At 32.1% G+C, this 26,233-nt stretch overlaps 1 protein-coding gene across 3 annotated transcripts in view; it reads left to right on the top strand.

Annotated features, from left to right (window-relative positions):
• Positions 1-269: 269 nt before the first annotated feature.
• The window catches only part of LOC123711252 (inactive dipeptidyl peptidase 10), a 79,273-nt gene continuing 53,309 nt past the window's right edge, over positions 270-26,233 (top strand). For 2 of the 3 annotated variants that reach the window (XM_045663747.1, XM_045663749.1), the window contains exons 1-2: positions 270-525; positions 6,859-7,070. The gene's annotated coding sequence lies outside the window, so the exon portion shown is untranslated. The remainder of the gene's footprint in view (positions 526-6,858; positions 7,071-26,233) is intronic. The other variant, XM_045663748.1, reaches the window with a different exon arrangement.

Raw genomic sequence — 26,233 nt, 5'->3', positions numbered from 1 at the left:
TATTTACTGTTCGTATATAAATTTTAATAGCAATTTACAACGTAAAGACACTTGCCCGTCAATCTAAAAGCTTAAATTTAATACTCACAAGAACATTGCTATTGCGTTTGAACAACGATCAGTAATGAATTGCGTAGCGTAGCCCCTGGGAGTGCGTTGCAGGTGGCGGGTTGCGGGCTCAAGAAGGCGAGATGCGTGACGTGACGCAACGCGCAAGACCGTCCCCCGCGCAGTGCGTGTCCCTCGTTTCAGGCAGTTTGCAAAAAACATCGATTCGGTGAGGTTGCACCAGCAGGTGGTGTGCATCGTGGTTTTCGGTGCGTGGTGTTATTGCAAGCGAGAGGTGCGGCGCCACGAGCAGCCCGGGCGTTAGTTGCTCGCTGGATGCGATTGGCGCAAGTCGCCTTAGGTTTCTTACGGTTGCGTTCGGACAGGTACACGAGTCCTTATTATCACTTAATCATACCATTTCAACACTGCTTTTTAAATAAATGTTGTGATGCGAAAAGACACGAAGTCCCTAAGGTAAGGAAAAATTAACGCTTATTAAATTAATTGAATTAAAGAAATTCTTTTTTTTTTATTAAAATCATTATTATTATTACATATTTGTTAAACCCCATTTAGTTTGAATACAGCATGATGTAAATCAATTCGTTTTATAATATTTGTATTTCGTACATGCGTTGTCCAATCTAATGATTAAGAAAAGTAAGCAATATAGCACTGGCCACATGCCAACTATCATCTCCGTTTCTTTTGCAAGAAAATATTTTCTATAGTGAGTTATTAAAAGTATTTAAAATATCTAGGGATACAATATAATGACGCGGTTATATCGTGGCGCGTTCGATATTTCAGTAACAGTGCGATATTTATCACGATATTTCTTCATTTACAAGGGTCTTGACACTCGTGTAATGTATCGTTCTTTTTTATTTTCCGCCTGTACTACCTTTCTCTTATAAATTATTATCCTATATGATATATTAAGTAAATCTTCAGTGTTGTATTAAATATATTTTTTTGAATGTATTCTGTTATGATAAATATAAAAATAAACTAATAAAGAGCACTCCGTATAATAACGATGATTTTCAGTAAAATATAATCACTTTGCAATTATAACCAAGTTTTCAATTTTCACTTCACAGTGTCAATTAAAGCGATTGGAAAATACCGCACGCTTCTGTACTGCAGCCATTTGCGACGCATTGCTAATCAAGTTTTATATCATAAAAGCTTACACAAACGAACTACATTACTTTGCATGCTGTAAATAATTACGTTACATAAAACATTAAAAAAATATAGTAAAATTTCAATCAAAATTTGAGTTAAAATCAATTTAATCGATACGAATAATCATGCCAATGCAATAGCTACATATTCGTAAGGTAAATCTAAATAACCTAAAATGAAATGACGGGCTAAAATGAATAATGATTGTATTTATGAATACATTTTATTTGCAATTTATAACACTTATTTATTACATCAAAAGCCCATGTTATGTCTCTTCTTGTCTTCTTCTGTCAAAGGGCCACGAGAGTGATGAGGCTATAACTTAGAAATAATTGTTGCTAATAGAAATAGCTGCATTTATTTGGACCATATCTGGTAACTTGAACAGGTTCAGGGCGGCGACTGGATTGTTAATATGGTCGATAAGGGATAACATGAAGAGGTATATCAGATCATTGCCTATTTATCTGCTAATAGTTGCTCTACTGATATTACTATAGGTCGCAGACGTCTACCAAATTAAAATCTGCAATGCATTTTCAGACATGTAAATTCTAGAATCAGAAATAATTGATCGTTTTATAAAATACATTACAAAATAAACCACATCTGCATGTCGACGCATGATTTATATTGAAATGTTTAATTTATTGATAACCTTAAAGTACAGTATTATATTCATTCGAACAATTACAGCGTATGCCAAATTTGGGTTGAAGTAAAAAATCTTGGGATACCTGGAATTACACAATGAATATTTTTCCTTCAAGTGATATTAGTTTTTTACTTGTTGCTTACTTAAGTAAGAATTTTTAAAGTCAGAAGGGTGAACGAAGACTTTAAATTGAAGATAAATTATAGAACGCAAAATTATATAGTACAGCAACATTTAGCATTCGCTATAAAACTATTTGTGCGGATGGATTCGTGAACTGAGAAACTTCATGTTTTGGTATCATTTAAGTTTATATTTCAGAAATCATTATTCATCAAAACTTTTGTAGTTTTTATTAATAGGTCAATCTCTTCATGTTCAATCTCTTAGAGAATAATTGTTATATCTTTGCACTTGTAATACATCCGCAATTATATAAATTGTTGCAAAACATTTTTCCAATACAACGAGCTATCGAGTTCATGCTACTTCATTAAAACGTCGACTATATTTGATTTGCAGTTTCATGAGTTGTTTACATTGATAAACTGAAATTCACTTTATTGATTAGATGGTTAAATATTGTTTGACGTTGTTTTGTTTTCATATGTCAATACAGTTAGAACTATTGTTTGTTTGTAGAATTGTTCTACTGTACAATTTTTAAAGTAAACCTTTCATAACCATTTTATTTACTTTATGCTGACGATGTAGTTTATCCATCAGATTCCATCTGCATTCAGGAAGACCTTAATAGACTTGGCCTATAAATAATAAATTATACCTGGCATATAACAAGTGTAAACATATGGTCCAGAAATAAAAATATGGCGGCTCAGTCTAGGAAACCAACAACTGATCTCGGTTGCAACTTATCCTAGGTGTTGTTAGCACTTAGACCGTAAACTTACCCCTTGACACTCATATAGATCGCTGGGGACAATTTGCTTTTCGTATGTTAGGGTTTATAACACGTGTTCTCAATCCATTTAAATACAGAAACACCTATATATATATATATATATATATATATATATATATATTATATATATGGATTCAGTCGAATCAGTTAATGCGAGTTCAGCAGATGAAGCTACGAAGCCTCTCGCAATACAATGAAATATGTATGGTTTAATTCAACAATCAGGTACCTGTGTCATGAGTGCGTTGCCAGCCTTTTAAAAACTGCGTTCTTTTTTTAAAGAACTTAATCGTATTGGTATTTATATAAAGTATATATAAAGCATATGTGGTAAGATTTTATGTACGTGTAAATTGTTTTAAATTCTCATTTGCGACGTTGAAGTTAACAATTAGTTTGTTTTTTTACGTATGCATAGAAAATTTAAGATTATTTAATATTTATTTTTATTTACAAACAAATTATACGTGACAATTATAAAAAGTCTTATTGCTAAAAAGCGGTTCATTCCAGATGACCGAACAAATGTTTTTGTTTCTATTGGGAATTGAATCGAATAAATCACGAGAGACACATTTCTGCATTTAATTACTCGATCAATCCTTCTGTGCATGAACCGTAAATTGTTATATCGTACGGTATCTAGAAATAGTTTGCTTGCAGTGTTGAAACAAGTTTGATACCTTATATATAATAAAGTATAGATTAAAATTTGATTGACATTCTTGAATACAGGCCTAAGTGTTGAGCGCGAAGACAGTGTAAAGTCAGGTTAACTAAACATTGCTATATAAACATAAACGACACTTTGAACCTTGCTAAACAAACTACAGCACGTCAGGAATACCACTACAAAAATACAAAGAGCAAATCCAACTAATCTATTTATATTTTGCACTTACACTTTATTTGACAGAAAGTAAGCAATGAATACTTATTGTAAAAGCAGACCGAGTTATTTTTAAAGTCGCTTTAAATTAAGTTTTTAAATTTATCATAACTTTCAATAACTCGAGTAAGATTCTGTTTGCAATTTAATTTCAAGCTTTAATAATAATAAAGCCTGTTTATTATCAATCAATTGTTAAAAAAGCAATTGTACGTAATTGTCGTAACTTTCTTTAGTACCATTGATCGAAACCCCTTATCTCTTTCTCCTTCAGATTTCTTGCAAACCGTGCCTTCCTTTCTCCTGTCGTCTCCTGCTAGAATAAAAACAATACTCTGTATCTGCTATTTTCCTCTTTTGTGTGCGGCGTCTTCACTTTGTTCCTTTCCATATTAATGGAATTATGTTTTTAAAGTCCATCTTTTATATCTGCGGCTTGCTATATACCGCCCGTTGCCAAATCTGTTTTAGGGTAAAAATTAGGATCTTATGAGGTCGTGAGAACTGACACATCATCCAAAATCGTGACACATGACATATGTCATATGTCTAGGGTTGATCTATTCGCCTACCACTCATCGAGTTGATACATGCAACAGATATAGAAACCCGACGCTTCTCGAACTATTCGGAACATATAAACTATGTTTGATCAAGATATCGGAGATTCAACTGAGTTCAATGATTAAGTCAAAACATTGAGAATTTGCTCCGAGGAGAAATTGCAAATTGTCACTTTAGTTTTAGTGGTGCTGACGTTTGGGGCAATTGAGATAATCCCAAGAGATGCAATTTCCCTTTTTGCCTAATTGCACTGAAGGCTTCACCGGTCTGAAAGGGCGACTAGAGGCCCATCTGTATCTTTTTTATTCTTACCACTTTCTAAAAATGATCCTTAGTGGTGGATTATTATATACTTAACTTTAATTAAGAACGTCAGCTTAACTGTAATTTTATTTACAAATTAAGTATCGATTAATTAACGACTGAAAAAATAATTAGAGACATTTCAAAGTCTTAAGAAATATTAACCTTTAATAACTGACTGTGTGTGACGCTATATTTCTACCTAATAAACTTTTGCCGAATGACTTTTCATAGTTAATTTGGAGTAGTATACATTATAATAAGGTCTTTAAAAAGTCCTTTCGATAATGTACTGTGAAGTGTTGGTTTCAGTTATCTCATTAATTCATGTTTTCGAATATCGTATTTATTTGTTGCAAGAATTACACTTATAGAAATGTAATACACAAGAAGAAGAGGGAAGAAAATAAGACGCGAATGTGGGAAATAAAATGTAATATGTCGAAATGCAAGTGTATTCCGAAATGACAATAGATTTCTAAAAATATACACTAGCAGATATTGTCCTTATCGAGAGAAAATGCAATAAACGATCTATCGTCAGTCCGCCAGTTTTCCTGTTTGTTATTTTCTATCGACTGAGAAGCAATTACGACAAATTGAACTAGAAATATTCTGAACTGAATAATGGTGGTAGAATGCTAATGCCTATTGTTCAGAAATAGATAACATAGAATATTCGTTAACATGTCGTCCATACTTTGTGTAACTGTGGGGCTACTTAAACAAGAATCTTACATTTGATTGATAATTTAGATTTATTAAAGTACACATGTAGCACACATTCCAATAATCATGAAAACCAACAAATAAAGAACATAAAATACTTTTTCCAAGTACTGTTAACATTCATCTGATATTACAAATATAAATTGGATGTATGTACCATTAAAATAACTATTACCATGGACTGCAAACACAACCAAGAAGTCCATTCTCAACCACCACAAGACTGTCAACTTTGGTCATATTGCCAAGATCCGGATAGTCTAGACAAGCTGGTAATGGTAGGGAGAAGCGATGGCAGGAGAAATCGGGGTCGACACCCGTTGGTCTGACCAAATTAAGACAGTTATGGGTTTCAGTATCCCTAATGTACTGAGACAAATTGATGATAGAATGGTAATGAAGACTACGAAAACGAAAATAACTATTAAAAATACCAAATTACTATGCCTCAAGGATGCCACGCGTGTAGCCGTTAAAAACCAGGAGATTTCTATTTGAGCGCATGCGTTTCCATATAACATCGAGTGAGATGTAGGGACCGGACTATTTTCTCTATATTATTTTGAATTTAACATTTTAAATCCAGTTCGGAAACTAATTCTCCATTGAGAATTAGTTTCCGAACATTGCTTATACTCTGTTTTCCGAATTATTAGTTTTGTTACTTAACCGTTGTTCGAATTTTGTGCGCAAGAAAATAATGTATGATATGAGTAAAATAAACAGTGAGTGGAATGACACTAACATTCGATATACGAGTGTGTTCACCCCAACGAAATCAAAATATCATTTATTTATGTATGGAACTTAATATATTCTTTTACTAAATTACAAAAAAAACAAATGGTTGACAGCTATAAAAAAAGGTTTACATTGAAAAAAACCCTCCGATCATAAACTCAATAACGACAGTGTGTTTCACCGCAGTCTAATGAAACCCATGTGTTCTTATGTTTCATTAATATTACCCTTTGCATAAAAAAATATTTGCTGTGTTGTTGTGCTCATTGGCCTGAGCCTGCGATTCATGTCTCTGTGGACGTAGTTCGTAGTAGTAGGCTTTAATGCTCGCATTTAATACTAGTACAGTGATTATACATTGTAAGGAAAGGCATGACTTAGTGTTTCCTAACGTGGGGCCCACACAGGGGGACAATTTAATTGTAAAGGAAGCTATTCGAAAATTAAATGAAATGATTTGTATTTTTTTTAAACAATTTCGTAATAATTTCTTCCCCAAATCTATCATATAATTTATTCACATAATTTAAGTATTTAACAATTTAATTTATAAAGATTAGATATGATGTTTATTACATACGCATAAGAATTTTAGAAAGACCTGCCTTACAACTTAAAATCGATGTGTGTCGGGCATAGAAAGCTTTAAAGAAAAATTATCATGAACCCAGGCTGACGAACCTATATACGAGTATAACTTATGATTTATTAATTTATTTTACGCTTAACATAAAATTAACAAAAACATATATCACTTTAAGGAGTTTTGAAATCATTACAAACTACTAAATCTATTCTCTTTTGTTACAGGTGCAAGGAACTCATAACGTTCCCAAACTACTTCGGCGCCACTTGCATATAAAGTGCATGAAACACTTTAATTATCAAACTTTAAGGTTTAAGTAAACACAATTAAGAAACTTTATTGATGAACGTTATTATCCCAGTGTACCAAATTTAAACAAAACAAAATTTGTTTATTGTTTCGGAGCGCTGGCAAACAATTCAACGATGTTATAAAGGTCAGTATTATGTATGTTACAAATATGGTTATTAGAATTAGATTTAATTTTAAAAAACAACAAATTGAGAAAACACCAGAGATTTTACTATATAGCCTAACCTTAACCAACATAAAAAGTAAATTGAAAAACTTCTTTTATACATTTGTCGCGTTCCTTAACAAGACTGCTATGGTTACATTTTATAAACCACAGCGGTTTTTTAAGGAACATACTAATTAATTAATAAGATTATATATTAAACGTAATATGCCGACTTAAAAATCGCATTAAACTGATAATCACCAACTTCGTGAGGTTGGAATTACAATTTTTCATATTGGTACAGAAACCATGATTCAACAATCATTACAACAGCCTTTCAAACCCGTGATTCATTAGAAAGTTAGGTTAGTTAATATATGTAATAATACACACATACAGTGTCAGAATTCAAAGTCGTAGTTTGTTATCTGACTTATCAGTGGTTCATTAGGGTAAAATCCACGTAAATTCTTTAACGGTTAGGTCTCAAAACACCTAGTGACTACTACATGTAAATATCTGTACATGACATTTTAAACATCGGACGTAGAGAGTTACAATTAATCTCCGAACAAGACTAAAACTACTTTGTAATAAGCGTACTTGGAATAGGCAAATGGGATTTTCCAATTTCATTAATCTGTTTCCCGAATCAAATGGGATTACTCCGAATTAAGTACTTATCTATTATTGTATTGGCCCCTCTCCAAATGTCGCGACACTTGCCGTGGCCTTCAACAAGGTTAATTATTTATAACATTTACAATTACTGTTTAGATGACAGCTTACACCTTTTATGTCCAAGGCTACAATCTCAAACAAATTTTTAAATCATAATGTCGGATTATAAGCCACACTGTTCTGTGATCTTTCTATAATTTAATAATATTATAATTTCCTCGAATGTTTAAAAAAAAACTTAATAAATATTTTAGAGAGTTTCTTGCTATTTCTCACCCAATCTGAATAATATGAATAAAAATTGATATTATTAGTCTTAAGTTTGTAAAATGTACAATAGTACTATGTAAGTTTTAAACTGGCAGCAGCATTTCCTCCAGCGAGGAAAGCACCAGCTCTGGGGCTACCCGTACTATTTATCAGTCCTCCATCAAAGTTCAAGGAAGGCAAAGGCCTCTAAGGACGCGCCGGCGTAGAACGTATTAAATGTAATGTTTTTAAAATGTTAAGATGTCTCGCACGCAGGACAAACTGAAGTGAAACTTCTTTATTGGCGTTGTAAAAAAAATTACCGTCACATTTTTTTGGTTACGCGTCACATTATAACCGTTACGCGCCATCTTTTTCTTGTCCCTACCACGGTTGATTCGAAGAAATTCTAAGCCATTAATAACAAAAATATATAATAACGATAACAGTGATAGTAATAATTCTATTACAATTAATGAAATTCTGTAATAATCTTAGTAGTAGTAAGGTAAAATGAAATAATTGTATTATTTGTATTCATGTCTATGATAATAAAAGCCTTTTGTTAAACTCTATCTAATTTAACTTTATTTAACCAATTTCTGTAAAGTTGCATACAGTAGATCATTTTTCGACAAATAAGGTCATAAAGAAGTTTCACTTCTTACGTGTGTACACGGACGATTTTTTTTGTCTAGTTTACTTTGTTAATAAATCTTATATACAACAAAACTGACAACGCAAATAAATATAAAAGCGCATCAAAATCAACATATTGAAAACGAGCGATAACTTGACCTATGAATATTAATTGAAATCCTATCTTAATTTGAATTGCATTTATTCGAATGATTTAAAATTGTGAACTGTCAAATGTCAACGCTTGATAATTTATTGACTGTGGAATATATAGCTACATTTGAGGCATGTGATGCTTGTACAGACCATTTAATCGTCTGTATTGGCTTCGATTGAACATGGATAGCCGATTTTGGTCAGCGACGGCCTTTGTGCCATCTGTTTCGTATATTGCTCATTCTGTTCATTTATTTGTGGTTATTGCCCCCTATTTTATAAAAAAAATATTGATGAAGAAAGTTATATCACCAATGTTTACAATGGTTATAGATAGTTTTTGTGTTACAGTCGAATCATTGTTGATTCCCCTTTCGAGCATGACAACTTGCAATTATCATTGCAAACCTGTGATTTAAAGTATGAATTCCTTATTTTGACTGGACTATATTGAAGTGAAGAATCATCTCGGCCTCTAACAATAGTTTAAGATCCGGAAATAATGTTTTTATTACTTGTTATAACAACGAGTAACAAGTAGTTTCGTTGAGGCCAGTTGGAACTTTTATGAACCATTTAATAGCTTATGAATGTTTTAATGACGCTTTATTTTCATATAACAGTAATTTTCATGACAAGATAGTAAATGTGAACAGTGAGTAATGTGAATGTATGTAATTTACGGGTCGCGGGTCGACACAGTCTTTGTTCAAAAGGCGTGGCATTGTACTTCAATCAACAACAGGAAATTATGGCTAATTTCCATTATAGCAGCTTTTTGCCATTACTAACATTGTATGTTTAGCAGCACTTTACGTAACACTTTTCTATTAAGCATGCTTGGTATAGTTTTTTAATTCAATTGCAAGTATAAGTCAGTCTAAAATCACACAATTATCTAAATGGAAACATATGTATATACTTTAATAGAATTAATAATATTATGAAATAGTACTTTTTAGTAAAAGATCAAACATGCATCAAGATACAAAAATATTCCTTTGTTAAAATAATAGGTTAAAGAGGCTTTTGTTACCTTTGGTTTTCAATTTAAATTGTCTCAAATCGTCTTGAAGATCACAAAGAGTTCGGAAAAGTCGTCTGCTCCTATGACAATGTATGCAATGGCAAGAATTTTCTCGCGAAACATTGTGCTAGTTTCTGCCCGTAATGTGAAAGCTGAGTGTGCATAATCTTTACAATTTAGAACAAAGGACTCTTTATGGAGTGAAAACAATTTAAAAATGTAACTATTTATCACCGTTTTGACTTCATCTCAGGACTTTGCACTCCTTATTATAGTATAATACGCGTTTTTATACATTTTAATTAGACATTTTCTAACAAAAGAGCCAGCAAATTTTATGTTTAAAAATATTGTGTATAATTTTGAAACATAAAATGAAAGGTCATCTTTTATGATTGTGGTCAGATATTAAGTATATATGAATTTAAATAGTTTTTTAGAACCGTGGAGAGAATACAATTGTCCATTTTTTATATGTTGTACAAAACTGTGTTTTTAATCTACCCTTAGTACATGAAACCAACGATGAATGAACGTAGGAAACCAACTGGGCCATGAAGGCAGTTGGGGCCAAAGAAATGTTTTCTTAAATTCGACTATAACTTGGCTCCTATGCAACGATGCAATTTCGGACTAGACGTGACCAAACATGAATATCCTCAAAGCTTCAAGCTTTTTGTGAAAATACAATTTAAGTTTGCCTTATGTGGGCTTTGTGAAGAATATTTGTAAAGAGTTATTTATTTTTATGTAAATACATTATAACAATATTTACAGAAACTTATTATTTCTAACGATTTATGCATTCTTTTTCTTCTTTTGTTTTACATTGAGGATTGCTTTAGTTTATAAGCGGTATACTAGAAGAAATTATAACTGTAACTCGTTAAAATCGTTTAACTGTTTATATGGAATACTATATATATATAAATATGTTATAATTCATGGCAAAATCTTGAAATTTCGCTATATATTTTTATGTACCTAAATTGTCTTTCTGGATTTAAAAGTATAAGGCATTACATAAATTTCATAAGGTCTAAAATAATTCACGAAAATGCTTTGTCTCAACAATTAGAATAAGTCTTTTGTGAAGCTTAACCGCCTATAATTTACAAACTTAACAAGTAACGCAAAAGCCGCTGACAGCGTACAAAAAAATGTTTCATACTTTTTTGGGCCTTTGGGTCTTTTATGTCCAGTATTATATACTTATACATTACATTAGATACTAAAAATAAGGCACTTTAAAAACTTGTTGTGACTTCAAAATTATTCTTTTAAAAATATAACGAAATGGAGCGCAAATAATGTCGCTTGAGCAGCTATGAAAACACAAAGGAATGTTGAAACACAGAAATTTTCCAGACGGTTAAGACTATATAGTTCAAATGTACGTTTACTATCATGATTATTTTATTTTTTATTATGTTTATTCATATATTATTAAGCTAATAAATACCTATATTTTAAATTGATTTTCAATACAATGGTATGTAACTAGATCGAATTTCAAATCTATATTTTTTTTAAAGTTTAGTATTAAGTTCTTTGATTTAATCACAATAGGTACATATTAAACACGTGAAAAATGACATACAACCATACTCTAATCGTGCTGTTCATTAGTATAGCTTAAAAACATCGTGACTTTAACACATAATTATAACAAGCTAATATTACAAATCGAAAGATGAAAATATAGCACGTTTCACTTGATTGTGATTGCTGGACAGCGTATCCAACAACGCGACATGATCTGTCTTTAGAGATGTCCAAGTCGTTGCCATGATGAATTATCTATATTGAAACTTGCGCAGAAGATATTATATTACAGAAATGCATTCTTCATTTTATACACCTTATACAAGGGCGTCTCCTGTCCGACACGACCGCAGCATCCTATGACCAGGTAGAGGAGTGATAGCTTAACGTAGGAGGCATGTAATTCTTATATATTATTAGTATAAAAAAAGCTAAAGCTCTCCATTGTCCTTAGCCTTAAAAAGCTCGTTGAGCTTTTGAACTTCAATGATTTATAAGGTATCAAGTCTAAAGTGTAGTATAAAGGGAGCAGTGAAATTTTATGCGGTTTTTACAACCGAACGGAGATTAATGCGATTAAAGGAAGCCATTCGCGGATTAAGTTATTACTGATTTTGATTTAGTATCGCTTAAACTGGATTAAAGAAACAATATGGACTGTGCTCTTGAATGGGTACAAATATAATACATATAATATCATCATATGGCTCGTCTATTTTTTGTGTTTGTTGATACAGAATTGCCTACTATTCCACTTTATGGTTAGCGAGATGGGGCCTATTGAAGGGCACGCCTGTCCAGGATATGCCTATTTAATTGTCGCTAAAATGAACCCATATTATTAAACAGTCTAGGGAAAATGGAAGAGAGTAAGGATTTTCTCTCTATCTGTACTCTCCGTTGCTGTTTTCCTAAATTTCCTTTTTATTTTTAAAGAATAAACACGACTCTCGTTCTTCTACTTTAAATTCAACAATTAACGGGGCGTTATAGGCAAAAACAAACAGTGAAAATAATTTTCGATTATAACGGAATTGACTGTATTTCGTGTCTTGTTTCAGTTATACTTTTACCGCAATTGTACCTACTAACACAACACAGTTGCTCCTTTGCCAAGATTCTAACCAAGAGCTTTACACTTTGTGCTTTAAAAAGCCATGAAGTCCATATAGTAAGATGTATAAAATATTAAACTAAATGGGTCGTGTAAATGATACTCCAGTCGTATGATCCAAATTTCAGAGATTGATTTAACCTTTAAGTGTAACATTAAATCGATGTTGTTTTTGGCGAACAATTTGCGTGTAGCGGGACGAGGGGAGGGCTGTGACGCACGCGGACCTCTCCGAGGGCGGGGTCTCTACGTCACGTGGAACGATAGGTTATCCTCGTGGATGTTACATCTTTTGATTTGATATAAAGTTACCGCATGAACGCTTAATTCCTTTATAAGATGCTACTGATTTAATGCATCTTTGATTGACAAATTCTTTAATTGAATTGGATTATATAATACTCCATCTTAGTACCTAAAGAAATTGTATTTTTTATCCGATTCTCAGATGTCTGTGCCCAGGCACTGTGCTATTAACCAACGTTCCATATTTAAAGAGTCAAATAGTTCAGCACATTTTTTTTTCTCTCTATGGAATATGGTTTGCCGAAATCCTTGCGTACTATAAAACATACTCGTGTCATTAAGTTTGAGAGCTCCTCACTGACAATATTAATATACAAAAATATGATAAAATACATCTTTAAACTCTGTTAGCATAAGTATTAGAATATCAGCCCTGAAGTTGTGTGTCCGAATCATGCGTACGTACTAAAAAAAAAGTACGTTGTGTTCACTCTCACGGTTAAGGCAAACATCGTGAGAGTCGGCAAGTCGTAGACCATATAATCGCATCTACTACTTAACTAACTAATCCAGCCGCTATATAAGATACTACAACTTTAATATTTAGAGGATTCTTTATTATTATTTGTTTACATTGGACATTCGTAGTAAGCGCTTTTTGGATTTCACTCGTATTTTAAATTTGTACAGTGGCAGGGAAAAGATTTTCAAAATTATTTTACCATAAGCTACTATAATTCTAAATATTTTAGTGCCAGTGCTGCTTTTTATTGTATCTCCATTCTATATTTAAAAATATTTTTGGTGCCGTATATTTTAGTATGTTAGTAGTAGTAGTTTAGTATTTTGAACCCAATTTTCAAGAATAATATCCTCTGTCACGTAATGGATGAGTATATATAATAGAAAAACATGAAGTGAAGTTTAACGTAGCTTTACATACCATTCTCCAACTTGATTAGACTCGCATATTTCGTAGCAGTTGCTACAGCCTACGGCGTAGCAATTAACATTCTTTGTTCCAGTAACGTATTATTATTTTCCCAAGTCTATATTTACAAAATAAAAAAGTATAGACGCTTAATAGAAGAGGATAACACTTTTTATTATAAGGGTTTATAATAAGTATTAATCAACTCACATTATTATCAAAATATTCCTTCAAACGCATTTATTACAAATTTTACAATGACAGTCAAACATGCAAACTGTAAAGCACGCAACACCAGTAAAAATATTAAATCCAAAGCAGGCAATTAAAAAATGTTTATTACATTTTACAAAAACGCGATTTTATTGAATATTACTGTGATAATCAAATTCTGAATAATGTTAAAGTATAATGCCTTAATTAATTTCCGTTCTTACTTTTAAATGCAATGTAATTTTAAATCGAGTAGAGTTGTGGTGGATTCGAACAGAGATAAATTTGCGGTTCGTTACCACGTTATTGGGTGCACTGTAAGTAGGCATAAAATTACACTTAAAACGTAAATTTTGTACAGAGTTTTTAACCTGGAGTAGCCTAAGTGATGAAATTAGTATAAATATTTTGTCTAATTTAGTAATACTGGCTAAATATGTAAATACTATTTAAATTCAGAGGGAGTTATACAGAATTAAAAATTAAAAATATAATATATTCAATAAATTGAAATGTCATACTAATTATGATGATTTTAATTTCCCCAACAAAATGTTCAGCCAATTGAAAAGCACCTTACTAAAAATGAACACAGCAGTGTTGGCCTAGTGGCTTCGGCATGCGACTCTCGTCCCTGAGGTCGTAGGTCCGATCCCCAGCTGTGCACCAATAGATTTTCTTTCTATGTGCGCATTTAACATTAGCTCGAACGGTGAAGGACAACATCGTGAGGAAACCGGCTTGCCTTAAACCCAAAAAAGACGCCGAAGGCGTGCGTCAAGGCACATAAGGCTGATCACCTATTCGCCTACTGGCCTATTCGATTAACAAATGAGCATGTACATACAGAAATCTGAGGCCCAGTAAGGTTGTAGTGCCATTGATTTATTTTTTTTAAAAATGAAACATCTTTGATGTTAACTTATCCCTATATCCTTAAAGCTAGGGATGCCTAAAGATATCGCTCATTAGCAATAAGGCCGATTGCACTGCGTAATGTATTTTTAATTTTAAATCTAGTAAATCGATTTTGTTTTGTGGATTGTAAAAATTTAAAAATAAAATCTTTTATAATTGGGTTTTTTCCTTCGTTTAATATAAAAAGTGTTAATAACATACATCACGCTCAAAAAGAGTATATTTAATTTATCAAATGCGTGTTTCATACGGGTTTGAAATTTAAAGAAAAATACAAATGAATCCTTTGGAACAGTTATATAATAAAGCTATAAAATATAGTGAAAACAAACGTTGTTCAGTTGTATGTTAGATTTAATAAACAAGCAAAAAGTTTTGACTGTAAAACTGTTTTTATAAACCATTTTTATCATACACGGTTTTAATGTTGTATTAAAAATATTACTTTAATTGCTCCAGCTAACCAGTATATGTTTTATAAATCTAACACAAAACGAGAAACATATTTTTGTACATAAATAGTCATTAGTTAAAGAATTTTTTTAACAAAATCCGGCTGAAAGGAGCTATTTAATACACAGATTGACGTGGTCGTTAATGGGCTGCAGTTTGCCGCAAACAAAAAGAGAAAATTAACGCTTATTCACTAATGGAACTGTTGGAAAGAGGATAATAGCTGAATTCGTAGTCGTGAAGTAACAACTGTTTACTTTTGCACTTTGAAATTCTATATTTAAACTATTTGTAGTGAAATGAAGTTATGTTCCAGGACCAAAGTTGTGAAGGTGTAATCAAATACTGAATAAAAATGTAATATTGTTTTTGACCGTTCGAAATACGAAGCCTTACAAACATATCAGATGTCGTAATACATTCAAAAAAGTTAATCAGGAAAGGGTATAACATAAATTTAATGTAATTCTAATTATGTAGTACTCGAATACTGTTTTTTTACATTGTGATCAATCTTAGTTTAATTATTTAATATGGATCTTTAATCGATTATGATCACGAATAATACCGGATGGGTCACGTGGGCACTGTCGGTATATGAAAAGTTGATACGCTTATAGATGAAACTCCCGCGTTAGATTAACCTTTTTTTACTTCAGTTTGTTTTTTGTTGATAAAAATATAAATTTATTTAGGTTACTAAACCAATACACCTTTTACAAGCCGAGGCTTTCTTTCAAGTTTTCTGTATCTGTTTTATTATCGTTTCTTTTTTCCAATAAGTAGGTGATCAGTACACATAGTACTTACTATTCTTACCCATACGTGTGTGTCTGACATACGCCATCTACGACCTCAGGGATGAGAATCAATTCATCTACACCTGATCACTCTGGAGCAGCTATTTTATATTCGCTTCAGGTCATTGCAGATTCTTTCGTCCCTTAATGATGCATCGTTGGAATATGTTTTGGAGGACTTATTTTCGTTTTGCCTTGGGAAAAACTTACAAAACTTTTTTTTAAAGAAACGTGTAAAATCAATATTAATTAAGTAATCTTAACCCCACTACTAGGAGTCCAACATAAAGTGATATTGAGTATGACGCGATTATCTTTTATAAAATGTTATTTTATATTTCAACCTTTCAAGTATATATACTTTGTATATCCCTTATTTGAAGCTGAAATTTTAAAAATAATCTCAACAGATGGAATCGCGTCAATTTCTTCGAGGTTGAAGATGACGGTCTCTTTAAGTCGACTGTTTCATTTCCGGGTCAAACTAGTGAAGTTCTGCTTTGTACATACTTTTTTTAGATTTAAAGAGAATTTAAAAAAGCAGCTTTTTTAAATTCTCAGTCTCATTTGTTTCTGCGTTGAGAAAGCATTGCCTAGCTCGCTGACACTTATTTCATATCAAAATATAGAAATCTTCATTTCTTTATTACATTTATAAAACAAACAGTTATTCGATCTACCAAGACATTTTTTTCAACTTTTTCAATCATTTGTTCAGTCACTACCGATGTAAGGCGTCCCGTGCGGGGGTTGTCCTTTAATGAAATTCTTCCTCGCTTGAACTTAGCACACCAACGCACGCAAAAGAAGAATATAGAGGAGCATGAATTCTTAATATTGCTCTCATGTCGTTATTTACAAGCTCTGTTATAAAAAAAAATCAAGCATTATTATTAAAAATCAATTTACTTACTTATTAAAACACGTTTCGACACGACAACAAATGTTTTCTTTTTTTAAAAACAAAACAAAAGAGAATGCATTGCTTTTTTATTATTATTAAATCTAATCTCTAGACTATTGCTTGCCAGTGTTGTTTATCTTTCCAAAGAGACTGTATCACATTATCACTATTTATTTAACACTTCTTGTACTTACTGCTCTGGTATTTACTAGATAGTAATATTTTCATTAACACCTAGTTTGTGGTAGACATATTGTACATATATTATATGGATTCGGAGCAGTTCTACTATTTCCCTTATGTTTAAACTAACCAAGATATTACAATGTTAAATGTTACAAGTTTGCACTAGAAGTCTCGAATATGCAATTCGCGTTTGGAATTGCGGGAGTGCAATAAGCTAATACTTGTTGAACACCTATCGCCCTTATGTAAATGTAATATGGTATTATATCGCGTGACCAAATTCATTCGATCAAAATTGGATTTATATCGCAGCAAATCGACTTGAACGATATACGGTTTAAGGATTTTCTCATTAGTTTAAGTGCAATGATAAGGTAGAAGTACTTAAATTTATTATCGATTTTATAAAGAGTTTCCTGGAGTTGATATATCTTTTAAGTAAATAAAAAGCTAGGTTTTAAAATAGTGATGTATTTAGTGTTCCACAAAAAGCTTTCGTCTTTGTCGTAACATCCGGGATGACAATAAAAATTATTCCGTAAATTCGTTAGTGGTGACGGTTTTGCCTATTCATTTGTTATGCTTTTAACTTTGACAGTGATGGAGTACCGTGTAAGGAACCGTCTGTACCGTGTCTACGTCTAGGAATGTATACGCCCCGAAACCGTAGTGATTATTTACTATATATAATCTCAGTGCATATATTTGAGATTCCAACTGCACAGGCTTTTATGAATGAGTCAGAAGACAATTATAAATGTATGTACGGTTTATAAAAAAAGTCATCTATACTAATAGTGTACATAATATGAATAAAGTCACATATGTATTATAACAATGTGATATTCATGCAAAAATCCTTAAATTAATGAAATCTATGATTATAATCTAAATAAACGCGTATTAATGAAACTATATTCCTCTTATATATTTACATAAGTATTGAAATAACATTTCTTAATACGTAAGGTGACAAATACAGTAATGAGACTTAGGAACGCGAACTATGTCACTCATATGTCAAAATGCAAACTTTTTGACTAAGATAGATAGAGATAGATAGATTCAGATACGAAAACCAGCAAGTAGCTAGTATAAATACGCAACGGGCAATTTAACTTAAACAAATTTAAATATTTAGATATTTACATACATAATTTTAAAGCAGTTTTTGCCTACCACCACCACAATATGGAACACTTGTTCAGCTGCTACCTAGCAGCTTTTGATTGGAAATACTTAATTAGGTACCTACTTAATTACCTAATTACTAATTCCAATACGACTTAGGGTCCTTCAAGAAAAGAATGTAGCAAGTCTTAAAAGGCCCGCACAGCACTCACGAGACCTCTGACATTGAGATGATCATGGGCGGCGGGCGGTATCACGCAACATCAGATGAGCCAGGAGGTTCCTCTTTATCCCCTGTTCGATAAAAAAAAGTCGGTTGTCTGTAAAGTCGGTTTACTGACGATAGTTGAACGTGACAACGTCATAAGAAAATACCGATGGAATGGTTGCTTTCTTTGATAAATATTTTGTATGGATATAGAGAAGTAGGTAAATTGAAATCACAATTGAATCGATCAAGTTACATTCATTTGTACGCATAATTGCAACCGATTGTGCCTCTTTGTCGCTAGTTCCGCGCTCTCGCTTGCACTTCAAGCCTTAAATGGAACGCCTCAGAGCGAGGTAACGCCGCATGCGTCATGTTTTTTAGTGCGTGAAGGCGGCTCCATCGAATCATAAGACGTTGTCACGTCAAAAAACACACATGTCAAATTTAACATCAATCCCACACAAAACCAGCATAACTCGTAGCGTACGATGATGGCATAATATATTTTACTTTAAAAAAAAAATTCAGCGTAAATGACGTGTATGTTTTAGTTGAGAATAAATTTCTTTAAACCTAAAACTGTATCTGTTTCATCCATTATTTTAAATAGTGTCGTCTTACGTTAATTTAAAACGTAATAATGGAGTGATCGCGATAAATGTTGATTTTATCGTGAACCCTTTTCAATGCTTCGTTAACAGTAAACTGTTTATCCAATTAAAAGTTAGCAAATGGGGCCGCAAAAAACAAACAACAACCGGCGGTAAGGCTTCTTGTCCAGCTCTGATATCTCTATTGTTTTATATCACAGAGTATATACAATTAGCAAATTGGTTTAAGGATTTGAATTTAAAAATAGAATAATCTTTACTACTTATGTTTGGTAATGGTGGGTTGGTAATCGCTTTACTGCACCAGCACTTTGCTATTTATTTTATTGTACCACGTAATTGTGAAGACTGCCTGACCGCAAGTCGAAAATATAAACTATATATGTCGCAAACAACTAGTTTAATGATCCGTTCATCATCAATCAACAGCCTAGCCTCTTTACTAAACAGCGCCGGTTAACTAGCGACCTGAATTATATTCGGAAATATATTCAACTTTTGGTATATGATGTAATTGTTTAAATGTTCCTTTAAATGAAACAAGGTTACTATAATTGGACATAGGTAATTGTAGGTATTCATGCATGTATTGATTGGTTAAATTATCACCGTAACAATGACATAGAAGACTAAACTTCGAGAATCATATATCCTCATAAACGTAGACCTATATCTAACGGTATACTTAACATTGGTAAAATTTAGTATCGAGAATAGTCTAACAAACTGTGATACATCGTAAACAACTTCAATAATTTAGAGTTTCGAGTTTCCTGTACATATGTTAACGAAGCCCGCAATTAATCACTAATACGTAGCAAATTATCCGTTATTAATGACCGGTACCATACGGATGCTGCTTAGTAATATTAATGACTCGTCAATATTAAAGCAACATATTGTTTTTATTTGTTGAAATTTTAAAAAGAGAATGTTAACGACAATACATCTCTAGACTAAGAGTTACTCTGTGGTTAATAGATAAACCTAAGCGTCACGTACATGCAATTATATTTTACAGAATTTGAATATTGATTTCACATATATTCAAAAGTAAGAAGGATTTTGTTTAAATCCGACCCCATACAGAATCTAACAAAAATAACTGCAAACCTTATCAATTAATAATAATAATTATTATTATTTATTTTTCCCGTATGACATTTGCAACAAACAATTAGAATTTTTAAAAGGCTGGCAACGCCCTTGCGAGCAATCTGGCAATCAGGTGAACCCATTTAAAAAAATGTGTTGTCCACAGAATCCACTCACAACAAATTATACAAATTGCGATACAAATTCTCCATAATTCAAATAAACAAAGCAAAACGCAATTTCTCAAAACATTTTTATCTTGATGTGATATCACCTCAGACTAATAAAGGCGTTGAAATCCTCGCAAGAATTAAATTTATCTCACGCGTTAGTGTTCATGTGAATCCTCAGAGGGCACGTAATTTTAATTAAATATATTTAGCAGGCGTGAGCGGCAAGCGGTGAGAAACGTTATAAATGTACCTAGAAGGGTAACAAATGACTACTCGGTTGACTCCTGGCGGCAGGTGATTTGATATGGTTCTGATGGTAATTTTATTCATTTCGCATTATGGAAAAGAAAATGTGAAATTCAACTTTATAACTTTTGTTATTATGGATGTAAGTATGCGTTTCTTTGTAGTTAAATCCAAATATTTGGCAATAAAAAATTACGTTTCTCATCACTTAAATGTAGAACATTTTATCCGAAATACCACACAAGGCACGCGCAGATCTTTTGACTTTGTTCCAGGTCTTTCAGCTTCAACCACCTCGGCAATAAATTCTAGTTATTCAAGTTAAGGATCAGTCGAGAGCTATTTAACAATTTTTATATGTATATATTTAAACATAAAAAATAAAACTCAAAATCTTCGTACATTAAAAGTAACAAAGCTATGTAAGAAGGCCAGAATATAAAGTTGGATTACGTGACTATCAGTAAGTCAGAGAGGGTCTAAATCTTTCAAGTCTAGCTCGGGGTGAAAAGGGATTGAAGTATTTCCTTACCTTGCATTTGGGTCAAGTTTTCCTCGGCCGGTGTAGCCTTCTAAAATTCAACGAAATTGAACGCAAATCTGATTTGTTCGTCTCTAGGAATGGATTCTTTTAAAGTGGGAATGTCGTGATCTCTGGCTTTAAAAAATTATATTAGCAAATGTTCTCTACATTAAATTAATTTGAGACGACAACGATAAATAAAGTTTGTACATTTATGTAATCAAACTTAGGAACTCGAGTCTTCGTGTATTAGGCAAGTGTGGTTACGATCTTCATGGGAAGTTTGATACTAAATTTCAAAGTTGAAGTGAAACTTATGAAAGCGAGAGAATCTGTTATTTTAGAAGGACTGCTGGTTCGTACAGTATAATAGGCATAGGGATTAACGACTTAATATCGTGTCTCTAGGCGTTCTTAATGGCCTGACTATGGGGACATAGAGGAATTATATTATACAGTGTATTGTAGACTGTATAGCGCAATTCTATCACTTTGACGCTTTAATAAGTAAATATAATCTGTGTAAAGAGTTTTATGTGCAATTGTTTTTTGAAAATCTAATAAAAATTCTATACCGGACATATAGTCACTAAATTATGTCACTAAACATTTCGAGTACTTTACAACAAACGTGGTCAGCGAGTAACAAATAACTTAAATAAGTTTTCTGTGGAAGAGCAAATTTTTCGTTGATACAGGTCCATCCATTCTAATCTTTCTAATTAATAGATTAAGCCAAAAAAAAGTCTCGTAGCACATACGTAGCTCTAAGCTCATAAGCCGGCTCCAGTTCTATTAGCGGCACCAAATATTGACCAAGTTAATTGGATACCGTTATCGCTCTTATCACACATCACTGCTCAGAGCGTCAGAGCCTTCATTATGACCAGCCAAAACAACAATTGCTATTAGCCCGCCCCGAATTAGGCGTAGCGCTACAGCGTAGCAACTTTATGTATATGGAGAGAATTTACAGCCGTAGTCGATCAATAAATTATATTTAATGGTAGATTAATAATTGTAGATGTATATTTATTTAAATTTTCAAGGAAATATACATGTGTGCGCTCTTTTTTACATCTCTTTAGATATGTATATAGTTGAATTATGTACTTATTTACATATTATATCCTGTGTCTTAAGAAATAGAATTATATAATTTTGTATCAAAAATGTTTTTGCATCTTCCCATAACTAACAATATTTAAGAAAACACTTTTTAATCAGATTGAAGCTATGTATTACTACACAGAATGTAGCGTGCAGCGTGCAGCTACTTCTACAGCGTGCGTGGTCACCACCGTGACCACGAACTGTAAAGCAAACTGTAAAGCATGCGAAACGTCGGAAAAATTTAAATTTAAAATTATGTTAATAATTATAAGTTTATAATAATAATAATACATAGCTTCAATCCGCTAAAAATTGTTTTCTTAATGTGTAAAAGCCATGTTAACAAAAGACAATAGTATAACAATATTTTGTCACATTTTTTTGTTTTGTCCATATTGGAGAGACAAAAACGACAAATAATACCGTTTTGCCTCAAACCTCTTTCAGTACTGAAATGGTGCTATTAAAATCAAGCTTAAAAAGCTAAAATGGTTTGAATGTGAGCATTGACGACACAGGGATTTTCACATTGCACTGCGCTCACTTTTAACCCCAAGTGGCCGGTGAAAGAGTATAATACAGACTCAGCTCGCCTCGTTAAACAGTTCCCGTTACACGCTCATATTTAATAGAACAAGTTTAGTTCAATACTAACAATAAATGTTATTTAACACCTTACCTCTGTGTCCTGTCGGTTGTTAACATAAACCATAAACCTAAAACATATAGTACTAAAATGTTTATAAATATATAATAATACTCTAATCCCCTGGCATTGCGTCCAGGGACTTTTTCTATCTCTCAAATTTTTACTTAAAAGATACAATAAATTAATTATTATAAAGTTGTTCACGAATGGTGTGTTACGCGTCTCGTGAGATAAAAAATGAGAGAAAAAATATTCATGGGGGAGCTGGGGAGCTATCCCTCGCGAGACCCTCTTTATATAAAAATATTTCATATACATATAAAGACATATTCAGACCTCATTTATTTATGAGTCCATTGTCAGTCATCAATAGGTTTTCATTTATAAATATTTAATTAACATCGTACATCAGTGGCGAATTTAATTTTAAATCGTTGAAACATTTACAAAATGGGAAAAAACTATTCAATAGATTAATTCAATTCAATAATTAATATTTTTATTATTGGAAAATCATATCATTGCATATAATTTTATTGCAATCTCTACTAATTAAGATCTTTATCTGTATTTAAGATAGGACTTCCAATGATCACAATATTGTTAAACTCTTTAATACTTCACTCAGAGAAAGTCTTGAGTATCAGTTTTAATAAGACTTCAACGAAATCCTTTTAAGAGATAAAAATAAAACGCTAAAAAAAGATCGCGCTTAAATTAAATTCAACTATAATGACGTAATCATTTCAGCTTATCAGTGACGTATGTTTTAAAAGCCTTTAAGGTCAAGTTAGCATAATGTTGCACTAAATTAGTAGCATGTCAAGGCAACATATAATTAAACCTTTAAACCTTGAAAAGTTAAGTACGGTATTAACTGTAACATTACAAGTAAAAGATTAAGGAATAATTAACCTTCAAATGACGTAAATTTTATATACTTTGTTGTTGTGGTTTCGTTACTTTTTTGTAGGGCGAATATTTTTAGAAAATTGTTGTCCTAGACTTGATTATGATCGTTTTTAATATGAAAGCAACTTGTGATACCGCTTATTGAGAAAGATATACGTTTGAAGAATTAATTTTAAAGATTTATTGTCTTACTTTATTGAATGAAATCTCGCTGTTGGCCTTAAGGTCCTTTACAGTTCAGCTCAGCCTGTTTCGGCGAGCACAGCTCGGCTGGAATAGATTATTCAAATGAAAATTAATCAGTATTTATATAAAATGGACGATTTTTTAAAAACAATCCACCTGTCCATATGCTCTATTTCATTTAGATTAGGATTGTAGATTTATAACAATAGCTTTTTCTTTATTTTCTGTATAAATTAAAACAATGAAATAGTTCAAACTTTATGCTATCTTATTTTTTAAATGTGCAAGTATTATCCGCTGCACTATATGAATAAAAGAAGCATAAAATACCATTGCTTACAAACGAAGTAAATAAGCTATGTTTTAACACGAATAATGATATACACAAAACTATTTAATTTCGAGAAACATCTAAAAGCAAAGCATTTACGAGGATTTTCAAGGCGATTGCGACTTAAACTAAAGTTAGCCGCACCTTTCGAAACTATTTAGATGCAATTCGCCGTTGAGTATTCTATTAGAGCTGGCACGAAGGCAATAACAATAAATCCTTTTAGGTTTAATTGCAAATTGGAAACATTCCGACAGTTTTATAACGTTTATAATGCAATAATAAAATTAGCCATATCATTCTGAGCTCGAATCAACTGATGGATACTTAGATAAAATTATGATAACACAAAAAAAAGGAATGCATTTTTTTATAATACTTTTCTGTGGTCATACAATTTTAGGCATAATTTTGTCATCTCTAGCGAAAAAATAGTTAAAAGCTTTATCTTTGTATACAGTTCAACTCGGTTGCTGCGTTTCCCAGAAGACGCGTTTGCCTAAGCCCCTGTGAAATCGTATCATTAGTATTTTATTCAGATCCAAATAATATTTGTTAGGAGGATAACCATACAACTTAACAGTATAACATAAAAACCAAATTCAAAATCAATTATTCGCATTGTACCACGTATGAAACTGTGGACTTGGTCTCAGTTTTCTTTATCTGTTTCGTGATAATTTTTTTTCTTCCAATTGTATGGAAATGGCATGTTTATGGTATGTAGGACCTCCTGTACCTCTGTACCTGATATATGCTGTCTACTCGAACTAGTTTCACCGTACTAATATCAAAATGAATAGGATGGACGGAAAGAAAAGTCCATTGGTCCAGCTTAGAATACTCAGGGGCACGCATGACCGCGTGCCTAGGTCAAATATGCTTTTAACTACATAGTATTTTTACAGCTTCTTCAAACATCAATAAAAATAAAAGAAAATGCTTTTTAATTTACATTTGCCGTTTATAGTAAATGAAGGAAAGAGAAACGAAGGAATAAATTCTGGTCTGTTTGGTAAATAATAAGTAAACGAATTAGTGAAAAACAATTGACGAAGTTTTCGTAAAAAAATAGTTATATTCATGTTATTCACATGGTATGGAAACGATTTTGACTTGCTATTAAACATAGGACACTAGGACATATTTAAAGACCATGGTTTGTCCAAATATTTCGCGTTTACTGGAGATATTTGGGATAACGGACGCATATTGTATTGTATACATATAAGCTATACTTAAGTATTAAAGTAAATGATAACTAATAATAATAATAAAAGTCCTTTCTTCGATGACCTTTTTAACTTACATGCTGTTCTTATAAACAGTACTTCTTAAATCTAATTTACATAGCAAAATAATAAATTCGTTAGCATCCACTTCGGCCAGATTGTCTGTCGACATAGGCCTCCCCGAAATGTTTCCACGTCAGTCACGTCATGTTTATGTGTGGTAAAAAGTATAGAAATGATTTCCTTCGTTAAAATAAAACATGTTCCTTTTTCACGAGTTTTCCAATTGTAAATTCGACATATTTGAAATTCGACATAAATGCTTTTTCGTTGCAAAAATGTGACGTCCATTCTGCTAATCCGATAAAGTGGTCGAAGCATAACCACTATTCAGGTAGCCCTCATCTGACACCTGACGTTTCAGAAACTAATAAAATCGACGAGTTCAACCGACCTTGCATATGACCTTGAATAAAATGTATCATAAATAAATACAATCGGAAGTTTGAAATCAATGAAAATATTATCTGAAAGTATTGTTAATATAGTATTTATTATATCTTTCAAGTGTATTCATTCACCCATAATACTTTATGAAATATTGTTTACAAAAAAACCGAGATAACATCGCTATAAAAGTATCAACGCATTATTAGGTAATTAT

Source organism: Pieris brassicae, chromosome 6 (genome assembly GCF_905147105.1).
Source record: "Pieris brassicae chromosome 6, ilPieBrab1.1, whole genome shotgun sequence".
In the NCBI taxonomy this organism is placed as follows: domain Eukaryota; kingdom Metazoa; phylum Arthropoda; class Insecta; order Lepidoptera; family Pieridae; genus Pieris; species Pieris brassicae.
This window is presented reverse-complemented; position numbering and strand designations above follow the sequence as displayed.